Source organism: Saimiri boliviensis, chromosome 7, assembly GCF_048565385.1.
Source record: "Saimiri boliviensis isolate mSaiBol1 chromosome 7, mSaiBol1.pri, whole genome shotgun sequence".
NCBI lineage: Eukaryota > Metazoa > Chordata > Mammalia > Primates > Cebidae > Saimiri > Saimiri boliviensis.
The window spans coordinates 92,243,497-92,259,497 of record NC_133455.1 but is presented as its reverse complement, the minus strand read 5'-3'; the positions used below and the strand labels follow the sequence as shown (position 1 = coordinate 92,259,497).

Here is a 16,001-nt window from a genome sequence, read left to right as displayed (position 1 = left end):
CCAGAGGTGATGCTGTGCAATGGTTGCCAAGCAAATCTGACTGTACAGCTCCCCTAATTTCTTGATAAATTTTATTCATATACTATTGTTAACCTATATTGCAGATATTCAGGTGTTTTTGTTTTTGTTTTTTTGAGATGGAGTCTCGCTCTGTTGCCCAGGCTGGAGTGGAATGCAGTGGCATGATCTTGGCTCACTGCAGCCTCTGCCTCCCAGGTTCAAGTGATTCTCCTGCCTCAGCATCCCGAGTAGCTGGGACTACCGGCACGTGCCACCATACCGCACTAATTTTTTTGTATTTTTAGTAGAAACGGGGTTTCACTGTGTTAGCCAGGATGGTCTCAATCTCCTGCCTTCATGATCTGCCTGCCTTGGCCTCCCAAAGTGGTGGGATTACAGGCGTGAGCCACCATGCCCAGTGGATATTCAAATTTTAATTCTGCATTTTTTTAAAGATAAAAATAAGGAATAGGGATTCTAGTAAGTCCTCCCTGTACCTGTGTACTGTCTGTCTCCACTCTGGAGGCCACTAGTACAGAGGATGAATGGAGTGAACTGAAGGGTATGTAGGGGGTCAAGTCAAAAGCGACCTTACACACCAAGCTTGGGGACTTGGATTCACATCCTGAAGGTGATGCCAACCCCAGGATGGTGATGCTAACCCCAGGATGGTGTTGCTTAAGTTCTAGAAAGAGAATTGGGTGGGGGGAATGGAGAGTAGGGGACAGATGCTTGAACAGCATAGAGGGGAGGTCCCATCAGGCAGGCAGAGTGTGTGAGTTAAGAGGCAGGGGAGGAAAGATTGAGGAGCCCTGCTCGCTAAAAAGAGAGCCAGTGGAGGAAGAAGAAACAAGGCAGCAAAATGATGTGCAAGGGAGAAGGCAGGAGGAGAACCAGGGGAGTGCGGGGTCCTGGAAGCCAGGGAGGTCCACAGTGCCACCTGCTGCCAAGAGGTCTCAGTCACACGAGGACTAGCAAGGCTCACTTGCATCCATGGAGGACGGGTTGGGGGTTAGGGATGCACCATTAGGTGGGAGGAAATGAGACAATGAGGCCCGGCAGTGGATTTTTTAAAAGACAATCTCACTCTGTCTTCCATGCTGGAGTGCAGTGGTGTGATCTGGCCTCACTGCAACCTCAGCCTCCCGAGTAGCTGAGACTACAGGCACCCGCCACCATGGCCAGCTAATTTTTGTATTTTTAGTAGAGTGGGGGTTTCACCATATTGGCCAGTCTCGTCTTGAACTCTTAACCTTGTGATCCATCTGCCTCAGCCTCCCAAAGTGCTGGGATTACAGGTATGAGCCACTGTGCCCCATGGTGATGGATATTTTTAAATGACAAGGTCAGGAGGGAAGCAGCTAGGAGGCCTGGGAAAGGAAGCTGATACGGTTTGGCTGTGTCCCCACCCAAATCTCAAGTTCAATTGTATCTTCCAGAATTTCCATATGTTGTGGGAGGAACCCAGGGGGAGGTAATTGAATCATGGGGACTGGTCTTTCCCGTATTATTCTCACGAGATCTGGTGGTTTTATCAGGGGTTTCTGCTTTTGCATCTTTCTTATTTTCTCTTGCTGCCACCATTAAGAAGTACCTTTTGCCTCCCGTCCCAATTCTGAGGCCTCCCAGCCATGTGGAACTGTAAGTCCAATTAAACCTCTTTTTCTTCCCAGTCTCAGACACGTCTTTATCACTGTGAAAATGGACTAATACAGTATTGGTACTAGCAGAGTGGGGCATTGCTGAAAAGATACCAGAAAATGTGAAAGCGACTTTGGAACTGGGTAATAGGCAGAGGCTGGAACAGTTTGGAGGGCTCAGAAGAAGGTAGGAAAGTGTGGGAAACTTTGGAACTTCCTAGAGATTTGCTGAATGGCTTTGACAAAACTGCTGATAGTGATATGAACAATATAGTCCAGGCTGAGGTGGTCTCAGATGGAGATGAGGAACTTGAGCAAAGGTGACTCTTATGTTTTAGCCAAGAGACTGGCAGCATTTTGCTCCTGTTCTAGAGATTTGTGAAACTCTGAACTTGAGAGAGATGATTTAGGGTACGTATCTGGCAGAAGACATTTTTAAGCAGCAAAGCATTCGAGGTGACTTGGGTTCTGTTAAAGGCATTCAGTTTTATAAGGGAAGCAGAGCATAAGAGTTTGGAAAATTTGCAGTCCGACAATGTTTCCTTTTCTGAGGAGAAATCCAAGCCAGCTGCACAAATTTGCATAAGTAATGAGAAGCCAAATGTGAATCCCCAAGACAATGGGGAAAATATCTCCAGATCGTGTCAGAGGTCTTCATGGCAGCCCCTCCCATCACAGGCCAGAGGTCTAGGAGGAAAAAGTGGTTTTGTGGGATGGTTCCATGGTTCCCGTGCTATGTGCAGCCTAGGGACTTGGTGCCCTGTGTCTCAGCTGCTCCATCTGTGAGTGAAAGAGGCCAACATACAGCTCGGGCTGTGGCTTCAGAGGGTGGAAACCCCTAGCCTTGGGAGCTTCCATGTGGTATTGAGCCTGTAGGTGCACAGAAGTCAAGAATTGAGGTTTGGGAACCTCTGGCTAGATTTCAGAAGATATATAAAAATAGCTGGATGCCCAGGCAAAAGTTCGCTACAAGGGTAGGGCTCTCATGGAGAATCTCTGCTAGGGCAGTGTGGAAGGGAAGTGTGGGGTTGGAGCCCCAACACAGAGTCCGCACTAGAGCACTGCCTAGTGGAGCTGTGAGAAGAGGGCTACTGTCCTCCAGCCCCCAGAATGGTAGATCCACTGACAGCTTGCACCGTGCACCTGGAAAAGCCGCAGACAATGCCAGCCTGTGAAAATAGCTGGGAGAGAGGCTGTACTCTGAAAAGCCACAGGTGCAGAGCTGCCCAAGACCATGGGAGCCCACCTCTTGCATCAGCGTGACCTGGATGTGAGACCTGGAGTCAAAGGAGATCACTTTGGAGTTTTAAGATTTAACTGCCCCTCTGGATTTTGGACTTGCATGGGGCTTATAACCCCTTTGTTTTGGCCAATTTCTCTCATTTGAAATGGCTGTATTTACCTGATACCTGTACCACCACTGTATCTAGGAAGTAACCATCTCACTTTTGATTTTACAGGCTCATAGGTGAAAGGGGCTTGCCTTGTCTCAGATAAAACTTTGGATTGTGGACTTTTTGGGTTAATGCTGAAATGAGTTAAGGCTTTGGGGGGTGGCGGGGAAGGCATGATTGGTTTTGAAATGTGGGGACATGAGAGTTGAAGTGGCCAGGAGCAGAATGATAAGGTTTGGCTGTGTCCCCACCCAAATCTCAACTTGTATGGTATCTCCCAGAATTCCCATGTGTTTTGGGAGGGACCCGGAGGAGGTAATTGAATCATGGGGACTGGACTTTCGCACACTACTCTCATGATAGTGAATGAGTCTCACAAGATCTGATGGGTTTATCAGGGGCTTCTGCTTTTGCTTCTCTTTTTCTCTTGCCACCACCATGTAGGAAGTGCCTTTTGCCTCCCGCCATGATTCTGAAGCCTCCCCAGCCACGCTGAACTGTAAGTCCAATTAAACCTCTTTTTCCTCCCAGTCTCAGGTATGTTTTTATCAGCAGTGTGAAAATGGACTAACACAGAAGCACTTTTGTGTTGTAAGGAAGGGAGGCTGAGGCATGCCTAGTGCACTGGGACAGGCTCCAAAGCCCACTCAGCTCTGCTGCCTCCAGGGAAACGGGACAGGGCTGAAGGAGGGCGGGGGGGAGAAGCTATTATTTCTAGCAACCACTCGCAGCCCTCCTTCTAGCTGTCCTAATGAACACACTCTCTAGGACCTTGTTGCACCCCACAGCTTTTCTCTGCCTAGAAAGTGGTACACGAGCATTGTAATGGCTGCAGTAGCCCCTGGAGAGAAGCAAACATGCCATTTGAGGCGGGCTTACCTGCTCCTGCCAGTGAATGGAGGGACCTGGGCTTTGGATAATCCCCTGAAATTCTTTTCACTGAGCTTTGAAGAGTGTCTTCTGATTTCCGGGAAGCAGACTGGCCTTCCAAAGTGGGTTATTTCTGTTCACAGGAACTGGGTTTCTTGAACCCACGAGAGGAGGTGTCCCTAAGGGACAAAAGCTGGACATTGGGGGGCAGGCAATGCAGAGACTCCCACCCAGGGGTGGTAATCAGCACTGGACACAGAATCACGACAAGCCTAGGAGGACAAGGGAGAGGGACAGTATCCTCACATCCCCAGGCCCCCCACTTCCATGAAGCTAGTCTTTTCTTTGGCCTCTGAAAGGCCCTGCTGCCTCACCCTCCAGGCTTTCATTCATGCTGTGATCTGAATCAAACACCTGTTCCTCTCTGCCTGTCCAAATGCTTCAGGGCTCGGAGTGATCCCATCCTCTCTGAAGGTGGCCGTCCCCACCCTCTCAGAACCCCAGAGCAGCAACCAGTGCCCATGGACCACAGCAAGTGATTTGAGTCCTCTTCAGTACCACATTCACCTAGCAGGCTGATGGAGTTTGACTTGGGTAACACCCCTCCCCACCCCCACCAGCCTCTTGGCTGAGCTGAGGCAGCTGAGCCGCACAGTGCAGTCAGGAGGACCCTTTCTCTGGTTCTGCCCTTCCTTGCTGCCTGTGGAAGGTCAGGCATGTTACTGTCTTCTCTGAGTGTTTCTTTTCCCAGCTATCAGTAGAGTGGTTCTCCAGAGCAAGTCTCAGAATTACCTGGAGGGCTTGTTAAAAACACAAATTGCTGGGCTCACCCCCAAAGTTTCTGATTCACTAGGTTCAGGGTGAGACCCTGGAGAATTTGCTCCCAGCAGGGTGACTAATGATCCCCATTTGCCCAGGGCAGAGGAATTTCTTGGAATATGGTAGTGCTGTTGAGTGTTAAACCTGGAAAACCAGGATGGCTGGCCACTGCCCCTCGATGCTGCTGGTCTCGGGACCACACTTTGAATCAGTGTTCTTCGAGACCCCTTCCAGTTCTCAAAGTCCACCACCCTGCAGTGCAAGAATATCCTTCACATCTGAAGCAAACTTACTGAGTGGGGCAGAGCACAAGAGTGGCCGTGGCCTCTCATGGAAACTCACATTTAGGACATAGTTCCTGTTGAAATGTCAAGGATTTCCCAGATATCCTGGTAACGGGCCTCAGCAGGCCTTCTTCCAGGCTGAGGTTCTGACTGCAGAACAAAGCTGGGATTCAGGGGCAGTCGGCAGGCCCTGGGGGCCGTTAATATCATGGGCAGGACCCACACCATAGGACATCTCAGAAAAGCAACCGCAGATGCCTTGATGGTGATGTGATGTATTTTGGCGACTTTCATCAGGCCGGATGTGTAATGTCATGGGCTGTGAGACTTGGGGATCATTGCCTCTTCGGCTGCATTCCCCCTTTGCTAAGTGAATGAGGCTCAAAGAACAGAGAAGACAAGGGACATGTAGAAAGGGCCCAGCTGGCTGGCCAGATGTGCCAGGAGTCCCAGTGAACAGGGCAAGGCTCCAGCCAGGGCCAGAGCCCAGGAGCAGAGGGCCCACAACTGTTGGCTGAGGGGCAGAGCTGAGTCTTTTAATAGTGATGGGTGGCAGCGAGTTGGGGATTGCTTGGGAGCTGGTTTTTATAAATCATACATAAATACAAGGCATTTTCAGGCCCTGGGTCAGCTGCATCCTTTACATGCTCAAATATGTATGGAGTCCCCAGCAGATGCCAAGCCTGGTACTTAGAATCACTGAACTTCAACTTCCAGACACTGGGGAGTGCTTTCTAGATGCTGGCCTGTGTTGATAATATGAACACAGAGGGAGGAATACTCATTGTGCCAGACAGGGGTGGTGGGGGCAGGGGGATGGCAAAAAGAAAGGGCATTTAATCTGGCCCTTGAGGACAGGCAGGGTTTCTGAGGGCAGAAGAGGAGGGAGGGGCTGCGAGGCTGAGGGGACAGTGTGAGCAAAGGCCTGGAGGACTGGCTGGGCGGCACGGGCCTGTGCAACAGGAAGTCGGGTTACGGCCTGGAACAGTCTGGTTGGCCTCACTTAGTTGTGACTTCCCTCCCTTTCCCCACACTCTCTACTCCTGGGAGCTCATCAACGTCTTCTGTTTGCTGCCATTAGCAAAAGCTCAGGTTGGGGGACCCTGACTCTCTAAGTGGGGAGCACCCCATACTCAGGGGAGGGCTTCTGGGGAACTTGGGGCTTCTAAAATAAAAACAAAGCTGGCCTATTTCACTGTAAATAATGTCCTCCAGGTTCAATCCTGTCATCACAAGCAACAGGATTTCCTCTTTTAAAACAAGACCAGACTGTCTTTGATGGCGTGTATACACACATTCTCTTTATCCATTCATCTGCTGAGGGACAGACACTTAGGTTGATTCCATATCTTGGCTACTGTGAACAGTGCTGACATGGACATGATAGTGCAGATATCTCTTTAACATGCTGATTTCACTTCCTTTGGATATAGACACAGAAGTGGCTTCTGCTAAGTGAAATAAGCCAGGCAGAGAAAGACAACACATGATCTTACATGTGAAATCTAAAACCGTTGACCCCATAGAAATAGGATGTTGGTTTCCAGGGGCTGGGGAGATGGTCAAAGGGTACAGAATTTTTAGACAAAAGGAATAAGTTAAAGAGATCCATTGTACAACATAACTAAAATCGCTACAAAAATAATTATATGAAGTACTACCTATGTCACTTAGGCATTCCACAATGTATATATGCTTCAAAAAATCATGATGTACATGGTAAATACATACAATTTTATCTGTCATTAAAAAAAAAACAAAAACTCCCCAGAAAACTAGTGTGTCTGCTATGGAGGAAAGCCAGTCCCCAGTTCCCACCACTTCAGTTAAATAAGTGCCAGTTTCTACCTCTGAGTTCTTGGCCAACAAGACGTCAGGCTTCCTTGATGACCAAAGAGTCTAAGTGGTTTAATTTATAACTTAATGTAGGCCTCTGATGAAACTTGGTTACAGCCCCTGCATGGTGGATTTCCACACCCCACGCCAACAGCCTTGTCCTTCGGTGCCCATTTCTCTTAGTCTTCACTTTCCTGCTCCATTCCCAGAGAGTGGACACTGACTGTCCATCTTTCTGAAGCAGTCAGAGAAGTGAGACTTCCCCAGACCCTTGGAATGGGGCAGCTGGAAGGATCTGAAACGATCCTGAGCTCAGCCCTTTTGTCTGAGAATCAAGGAAGCTGAGCCTCAGTTTGGTGGAGTTTGGGGTGGGGGAACAGGAGATCACACTGTGGCCAAAATCACACTGCAGATTAGTGGCAGGGCAGGACCTGGTTTCCTGTGTCCCAGGCCAGTGTTCTTTCTGAAGCTACCAACAAGATTCTGATTAGCGGATACAATAATTACAAACATAAACATTTACTAAATGCTAACTACATCCTAGGCAGAAAGTCAAGTGTATATATACATTAATTAATTTAATCCTTAAAATAATCCCATGATGGAGCCAGGCGCGGTGGCTCAAGCCTGTAATCCCAGCACTTTGGGAGGCCGAGGCGGGTGGATCACGAGGTCGAGAGTTCGAGACCATCCTGGTCAACATGGTGAAACCCCGTCTCTACTAAAAATACAAAAAAATCAGCTAGGCATGGTGGCGTGTGCCTGTAATCCCAGCTACTCAGGAGGCTGAGGCAGGAGAATTGCCTGAACCCAGGAGGCGGAGGTTGCGGTGAGCCGAGATCGCGCCATTGCACTCCAGCCTGGGTAACGAGCGAAACTCCGTCTCAAAAAAAAAAAAAAAAATCCCATGATGGAATTATCCCCTTTTACAGAGGAGAAAAGGGGCACAGAACAGTTAGTGGAGACCCAGACAGGGCAGAGACCCTAGTCAGGGTTGTGGGAGGCAGCAGGGTCAGTGATCTTTGACCCTTAAGGGAACCTGAGTCAGGAGTTCCATGACAGCTGCCACTGCAAAGAAACCAACTGCTTGGAGAACCCTCTGGAGGGAATCACGCCTTCTCCCTAGTCCTCCGTCTCCTTGACTGAGGCCAAGCGATCCAGTGGCTGCCCGTGCCGCAGTGAGGCACAGGCTGGACTGGGGTCTCTGAGCAACCGCGGGTCTTTTCTATCACCTTCTTCATTGTGTGCCTGTAAATGAATTCAGGCAACTTTTTTGGGCCAAATTTACAAACTTAGGGTCAATATTGCTAACTGCAGAGCCATGTGAATGGTGTTGTAGGCAGAACTCGAATTAAAACTCTAGCACTAAGAATTCTTTGTCTCTATGCCCTGAGAGACATGTTTTCCTAAGTACATGACTATTTTTTATTTCATTTGCAAGTAACAAATTGCATTCCATGTCTTAGTCAGGACTTTGCTCCTGTCATTAGGCAAGTGGCTTGTCTTGTCTTTATTCCCTAGATGCATACATACACACACAGTCTCTGGATGCTTTGCTATGTGTGGTTTTTCTTTTTTTATATTCCAATGCCACATGCATGCCATGTTTTTTCTAGATCCTTTTTAAAAAAACCAACAACTGCAGTCTGACCTATGAAATGAGGACTTCTTCAGTGCTTGTGACAAAAATCAGTGATGAAGCAAACAGAAAACAGCCATTAGTCAGCGGTTTTGAAGATTCGGGTGTGATTACCAGTTGCCACCTACAGCAGTGTGACCCTAGACAAATCCTGTGACCTCCAGGAGCCTCCTTTCCTCCTCTGTAAGATGGAGATGATGCTGGGCTGGCTTTGTCTCCTTGCAGGGTGGCTTTGACAACCAAATGGGATGGAGAATTTGCAAGATCAGTGTGCACTCCAATTTTACAGCGTCAGTGCCAGACAAGGGTAAAGGAGTGATTAGACCCAAGTCTCTAGGAACTTCCCAACAAAGGACAATGGGAAAAGGTTGGGTAACCGTAAAAGTGCATCAACCAGAGCCTGAATCTGATGGCTGGGATGTAGTCTCAGGGCCTCTGACCCTCAACCCAACCGGCCTGCTAGTGTACTCTATTCAGATGATAGTGAGGGGAGACCCTGTCCCCAGGTGGCCATGAAAAAATCCACTTAGAGAAAACCAAGACCTCAGTTTAACAAAGTAGATTCATCCCAACAGGAAAGTCATTTAAAAGAAGTGGGGAAAAGGCAACTATAAGGGCTATAAAGTGAGAGAAGCCCCTTATCTGTTTTCAACATAGCAGCAAGGTGCAGCAAAAGGAGCACCCTTGGTGGGGTGGGAAGAGGTGACCCCAGGCAGGGCTGCAACTGGAGGGCCCTGTGGGTGGGGTTCCAGGACACAGCACACAGGCAGGGCCTCTGCCACCCCAGCAAGGCCAGTGAGGTCATTAAGTCCAGAAGGTTGACAGCTGTCTTGGTGCTTGGGTCACCCCTACACATTCCTTCCCTTCTTAATAGGCCCCAAACACTCTTGCAACTTAAGGGAGGCTAGATCTACACCCAAGGACCTGAGTTCTAGTCCCAGATCTGTTTCTAACTTGCTCCTTGGCTTTGGGCCTCGGTTCTTCTCACCTATAAAACTGAGTGACCATCTTCCTTACTGGGTTGGGTAAAGATGCTGCCTGATTGCAAGACTTACTGCTGGCACAGTAGTTTCAGACATGTCTACATCACCTAAGGCTCTCTGTATTTTGTGTGAGTAGGAGTAACCATGGCTACTGTTTATCAGGTACTATGCATCAGGCATGCTACTAACAGCAGTTGTCCCGCAGTATATGCGGGGGACTGGTTCCAAGATCCCCAAGTATTCCAAAATCCATGCATACTCAACAATGTGAATCCACAAGTGTCAGGGCTGTCTTGGAGAGGGCAGAGAGCTGGCACCAGTCCACAGCCCAGGGTCCTCAGGGTGCAGAGCAGGGCTGGGTGGTGGTGCTTCTCGTCATCACACAGGAGCTGGGCACTAATCAGAGAAGCCTGGGCAGTGACAGAAGCTGAAGCAGCTCAACCTCAGGAACTAACTAGGACATGTTCCTGGGGGGCAGGCACCAGGACCTGGGTGGGGGATCTGCCAGACTATTCCAAGCAGGGAGGGTCAGGAAGGCTCCTGGAGGGCAGTGGAGGCAGTAGAGCAGAGCATGGGTTTGTATTTCAGACAATGCAACGTGTCCTTGAATGAATTTGTCTATCTGTGAATTGGGGATCCCAAGAGTGCCTTAGGTAATGTGAGCACTGCCCACACTGTATCATTATTATTACCGTTGCTTGTGCAAATAAACAGAGAGCTAAAGCCTGGAGAGGCACACATAGCAGGCCACCCTGGCTGGTAAGCAGGGGCTCCTGCCTTCTGAGTTAGGGTATGCTGAAGGGTGGCACTTCCCCATGACAGCGAGAGTACTCAAAAAAGGAGTGGGACTGTGGAAGACCATTTGGCAGGTCCTCAGTAGGTTAAACATAGAGCACCACATGATCTAGCAATTCCACTCCTAAGTATTACCCAAAGGAGTTGAAAATAGGTGTCCAAACAAAGACTTCTACATGCATGTTCACGCAACTCTATTCACAACAGCCCAAAAGTGGAAACAAACCATATATCTATCAGCAGATGAATGGATAAGCAGAAGGTGCACACACATACAATGGGATATTATTCAGCTATCAACAAGAACAAAGTACTGATCTGTGCTACAACATGAATGAACCTGAAAAAATCACATTAAGTGAAAGAAGCCAGACCTTCTGGACCCCATACTCTGCCCAGGTGATATGGTTTGGCTGTGTCCCCATCCAAATCTCAACTTGAATTGTATCTCCCGGAATTCCCAGGTATATGGGAGGGACCCAAAGGGAGGTAACTGGCTGTCTAGAGGATGTGGGAGGCATCGCAGGCCCCCAAATCAACAATGATCCCAACTCAGTCTGAACCAAGAGCTCACCATCAGGCTTGACACAGGGGACCGAGAGTCTAAGACACAGGGGCCTCAACAACACTGCTATAACTTCCACTGGATAGGGTTCCCAGAGCAGCCCCTCCCAGGTCCACAGCTGCAGCCACTATGTGCTTGACTTGACAATTTCTGAGAGGTAGTGGGCAATGACTCTGGTTGGATGCTGCAGAGGACACGCATGAGCTTCAGCAAGAGGTCTTCAGTGGAGGGGCTCCTGCACCATTCTGGGCACAGGTAGGGGGCGGTTTTCCTCCTTCTCCATCCCCAGTGCTGAGAGGAGGGAACTGGAAGGGGGAACATAAATGTGAGCCTGGTCCTCTGATGTCTGGTTTGGAGGCTGGGTTGTCAACATACATGGTGGTTAAGATTAATGTCACTCTTATTGGCTGTAGGACCTTGGGCAGGTCACCTCGCCTGCCTGAGCCAGTGTCCTCCTCTGCCCAGTGGAATTAGAGGGCAAGGATCATCCAGAAAGTGACTGTGATGCCCTAGCCCGTGCCTGCATTCAGTCAGTGCTGGCTGGATGTGCGGCTGCCTCTCTCCAGCAGAGCAGCAGCTGCAGCCCAGCAAGGGGATGGTGGCAGTTTGTCATCCTGTGGCTCTGGCAGGGGTCAGCCAGACTGGAGGAGAGTCCAGCCTGTGGGGTGGAAAGAGGGGCTCTCCCACAAGAGCCTTCATCGTGGACCACGTCATTTCATGCTTAAGGACATTTAAGACCTGCCCACTGGGAATCAGAAAGACAGCATCATTCCCTTCCAGGTGTCAGGAATTGAATTTAAAAAGCCAAATGACTTAAAATCTCATCTGCTTTCCCAGATAGGAGGATTTGAACAATTTCTAATTTGCTTTAAAAATAGTTGCTGTCTTGTTTCTGGAACAGGATACCATGGCATAGCAATAAGCCTAAAAGACTTGGGGGGCCCCTGAAATTGTATAATTTTTTAACATCTCTGTGCTGCAGTTCCACAGGTTTTAGTAGATCACCAAAGGAGTTTGTGACTCCCTCATACAAATAGATTATGAACCACTGATGTCCAACCCTTCCTTCTTTTTTAGGTAGGCAGAGATAAGGCCTGAACTATCAACTCTCAAGAGAAGGACCACATGCCCAGCACAGTCTCGAGCCCCAGGGAGCCCCAGGGATGCTACTAGAAGCAGAGCTGGAGCTAGAAGCCATGTATCCTAGGTGTCCGGGCTCCTGGCTTAGCTGGCCTTCTCCCACACCACCTAGATGATAAATCTGTAATGAGGGCAAGGAGAGAAGACGCCTGCATCCAGATTTAAATTCTAATGTTCACTAGGGTACCTGGACATAAATCTGCTAGGTCTTAAGTCCAGAAACTGATATAACTTATTGAAGAGCACTTGGAAGTTGCTAAGCTCCCTGTTAAGCTCTCCATCTCAGGTCTGGAAAACATGTTTTCTAGGGACTTATACATCCCTTTGGAAAGCATTAGAATTTTCTCCTTGCTAGAGAGCCAAGCATAAATAGATACTTGTCTTTTAAATAGATACTTGACCTTTCTGGGCAAGGATATTGTGCCCTCACCTGGCGACTAACCAACAACCCCACACTGTCGCCTCATTCTTTCAAAAAAAAAAAAAAAAAAAAAAGCCTGGAAACCATCATTCTCAGCAAACTAACACAAGAGCAGAAAATCAAACACCGCATGTTCTCACTCATAGGCGGGTGTTGATCAATGAGAACACATGGACACAGGGAGGGGAGCACTACACACTGGGGCCCGTTGGGGGAAAATGGGGGAGGGACGGGGGGTGGGGAGGTGAGAAGAGATAGCATGGGGAGAAATGACAGATAAAGGCGAGGGGATGGAAGGCAGAAAACCACACTACCATGTGTGTACCTATGCAACAATCTTGCATTGTTCTTCACATGTACCCCAAAACCTAAAATGCAATAAAAAAAAAAAGAAGAACTTTAGTTCCATGAGTTCTTGAGGAGGGATGTTGTAGAAATGGACTTGGCATCAGAACACCCTAGATATTGCCCTAATTGGCCCCCTCTTCATGTCCTAGTTACAGCATCACCACCTTCATGGCTCCCCCTGTTTCCAAGGTTTTGAAAACTGGTTGCATGTCCCACCTGGGGAAGGAACTGTAGAAATCGGTCCACTCCCATCTTTTGGCTGGGGAGCCCAGAAGGTGCAAGTCATGTCTCCCTCTACTCTCAAGTCTAACAAGTCTTTTAAGTGCTGAGATTCAAATCTATATCTCTGGTTCTCAGCTCAGTGCTACAGATGTAGGGGAGCTGTAGACTCACAGGGCTGACCCCTGCAGTCCTGGTCTCTCAGGTATCCTTGCCTCTGACTGTAACAAAGTCATGAGCGTTATTAAATACCAGGACATCAGGAGCTAATAAACATGCAATGCTTTGGAGACACAAGGAGCTCTAAAAGGATACCTCAATATTATTGATGGAGATGGTCAGATGTAATATTGACACATCATTCTGACTGATACTTTTGAAAATGGAGGAGGAGGAATTTAAGGACATAGCTCTGTTGATGGCAACTGCATTTTAGACAACCTGGATGAAGTCTTTATCTCTGGTTGCCCTGTATGCCTCTGGTCCTTAGATTCTTTCTAAGGTGGGCACATCAGCAATCCAACCTTTGTATGGTGTGGGCTCATGTTGTGCCCAGGGCACAAAATAAAATGGACAAGGCTTGGGAGAGCCAGGAATGATTGCTTTGGACATTCACAGGCTCAATCGTTTAGATGTATTGAAATGTCACATTATAATTAACCATGAACAGGGTTCCCCACTTCTAACCCCATCAATTTTGAGGCCAGACCTCCCTAGGTTTGAATCTCAGCTCTTCCATTTATCAGTTGTGGGATTTGGGGAAGGTCATTAACCTCTCTATGACTTAATATCCACAATTATTAAATGGGGATTATAACATTGAGTTTATAGGGTTGTGATGATTATAGGAGATAATGTAACACTTCACACAGTGCCTGGCACATGGTAGGCCTTCAGTATAACTTCTATTACATTTCTTTCTTTTAGAAAGAGAGATGGGGGGATGCAGCTTGGAATTGGAGACGCCTAGTCCTGCTGTCAGGACAGAAACAGGAGCCCCAGTGGCAGCCACGGTAGGCGAGGCTCTCCGTCACCACCGGTCACCACCTCAGAGCCTGCCAAGTCCACTATACCCAGAGCCCATCTGCACCACTGAGTTGCTTTTGCTGGCCAAGACCACGGAAGGATGGGAGTGTGAGACAATTCTGGAGAGCGAACAAAAGAGGAACCACAGAGATTCGATCCAAGATGGTTGAATAGGAACAGCTCTGGAGTGCAGATCCCAGCAAGGACGCAGAGGATGAGTGATCACCACTCATCCTCTTCTCATCACTCAACTACTTCCAAACGAGTTTTTACTGCCCACAGACCAGGAGATGCCCAGGCGAAAAAGTGCCATGAGTCTCCAGCATGGCTGTTTCAGCTGGCACAGTGGGTCTCCGCACAAAAGACTCACACAAATGTGGGCAACCATTTCAACTGGTGCCTGGAATGCCTGCGAGACAGAGTCACCCATTCAACTGAAAAAAGGGGGGCTGAAACAGGGAACCAGGTGATCTGGCTCGGCCAGTCTCACCCCCACAAAGACCAGCAATCTGAAACGCTCTGAACTGAGAGTTTCACAGCAAGCACACCTGGACCCTGGACAGTCCAGTTCTGTGGGGGGCAAGGATGTCCACCATTACCAAGGCAGTCCACCCTTACAGAGGCAGTCCACTATTACTGAGGCAGACCACCATTACCGAGGCAGTTCTAAGTATACCTCTGTAAACAAAACCTCAAGGAAGTTCACACAGCAGCTGAGCAGAGCCCATGGCAGCTCAGCAATGCCTCTGCTGGTAGACGGTGACTATTCTACTTCCTTGCTGGGCAGGGCATCTCTGAAAAAAGGCAGCAGCATATCAGAAAGTTACAAATAAAGCCCCACCTTCCCAGGCTAGCGCACCTGGGAAAAAAAGGTGGTTCTGAGTTCTGCTGCAGCAGACTTAAATGAACCTGCCCAGCAGCTCTGAAAGGAACAACTGAGCTCACAGCTCAGCACTTGAGCTAATATAAGGGACAGACTTGTCTCCTCAAGCAGCTCCCTAACCCCCATATATCCAAAAAGATACCTCATAAAGGAGAGCTCAGGCTGACATCTGGCAGGTATCCTTCTGGGACAAAGATGACAGAAGAAGAAACTGGCAGCAACCCTTACTGTTCTGCAGCTGCTGATCCCCAGGCAAGCAGGGCCTGGAGTGGACCTCAGCAGTGCAACAGCAGAGGGGCCTGATTGTTAGAAGGAAAACCTAAAAACAGAAAGAAATAACTTCATCATCAACAAAAAGTTCATCCATTCAGAGACTCCATCTGAAAGTCACCAAGACTTTCAGGTAGATAAATCTACAAAGATGGGAAGAAACCAGTGCAAAAAGGATGAAAACACCCAAAACCAGAATGCCTCTCCTCTTCCAAGGGGACACCACTGCTCACCAGCAAGGGAACAAGGCTGGATGAAGAACAAGTATGATGAACTGACAGAAACAGGCTTCAGAAAGTAGGTAATAACAAACTTCTCTGAGCTAAAAGCACATGTTCTAACCCAATTCAAAGAAACTAAGAACCTTGTAAAAAGGTTTGATGAAATGCTAACAAGCATAAATAATGCAGAGAAGAATATAAATGAATTGATGGAGCTGAAAAACACATGAGAACTTCGTAAAGCATACACAAGTTTCAATAGCCAAATTGACCAAGCAGAAGAAAGACTATCAGATATTGAAGATCAGCTCAATGAAATAAAATGAGAAGGCAAGAGTAGAGAGAAAAGAGTAAAAAGAAATGAACAAAGCCTCCAAGAAATATGGGATTATGTGAAAAGACCTAATCTACATTTGATAGGTGTAACTGAATGTGACAGAGAAAATGGATCCAAGCTGGAAAACACTCTTCAGGATATTATCCAGGAGAACTCCACCAACTTAGCAGGGCAGGCCAATATTCAAGTCCAGGAAATACAAAGACCACCACAAAGATATTCCTCAAGAAGAGCAACCCCAAGACACATAATCATCAGATTCACCAGGTTGAAATGAAGGAAAAAATGCTAAGGGCAGCCAGAAAGGTCGG

The 16,001-nt window shown here is 48.1% G+C and overlaps 1 protein-coding gene across 7 annotated transcripts in view; it reads right to left on the bottom strand.

Moving 5' to 3' along the window:
* Positions 1-16,001, bottom strand: part of TSPAN11 (tetraspanin 11) — an 81,278-nt gene that overhangs the window by 49,720 nt on the left and 15,557 nt on the right. Inside the window, exon 1 of one of the 7 annotated variants that reach the window (XM_074403022.1) lies at positions 3,914-7,682. The exons of the other annotated variants lie outside the window; for them this stretch is intronic. The gene's annotated coding sequence lies outside the window, so the exon portion shown is untranslated. Of the gene's footprint in view, positions 1-3,913; positions 7,683-16,001 lie in introns of those variants that run through there. 7 annotated transcript variants of the gene reach the window in all.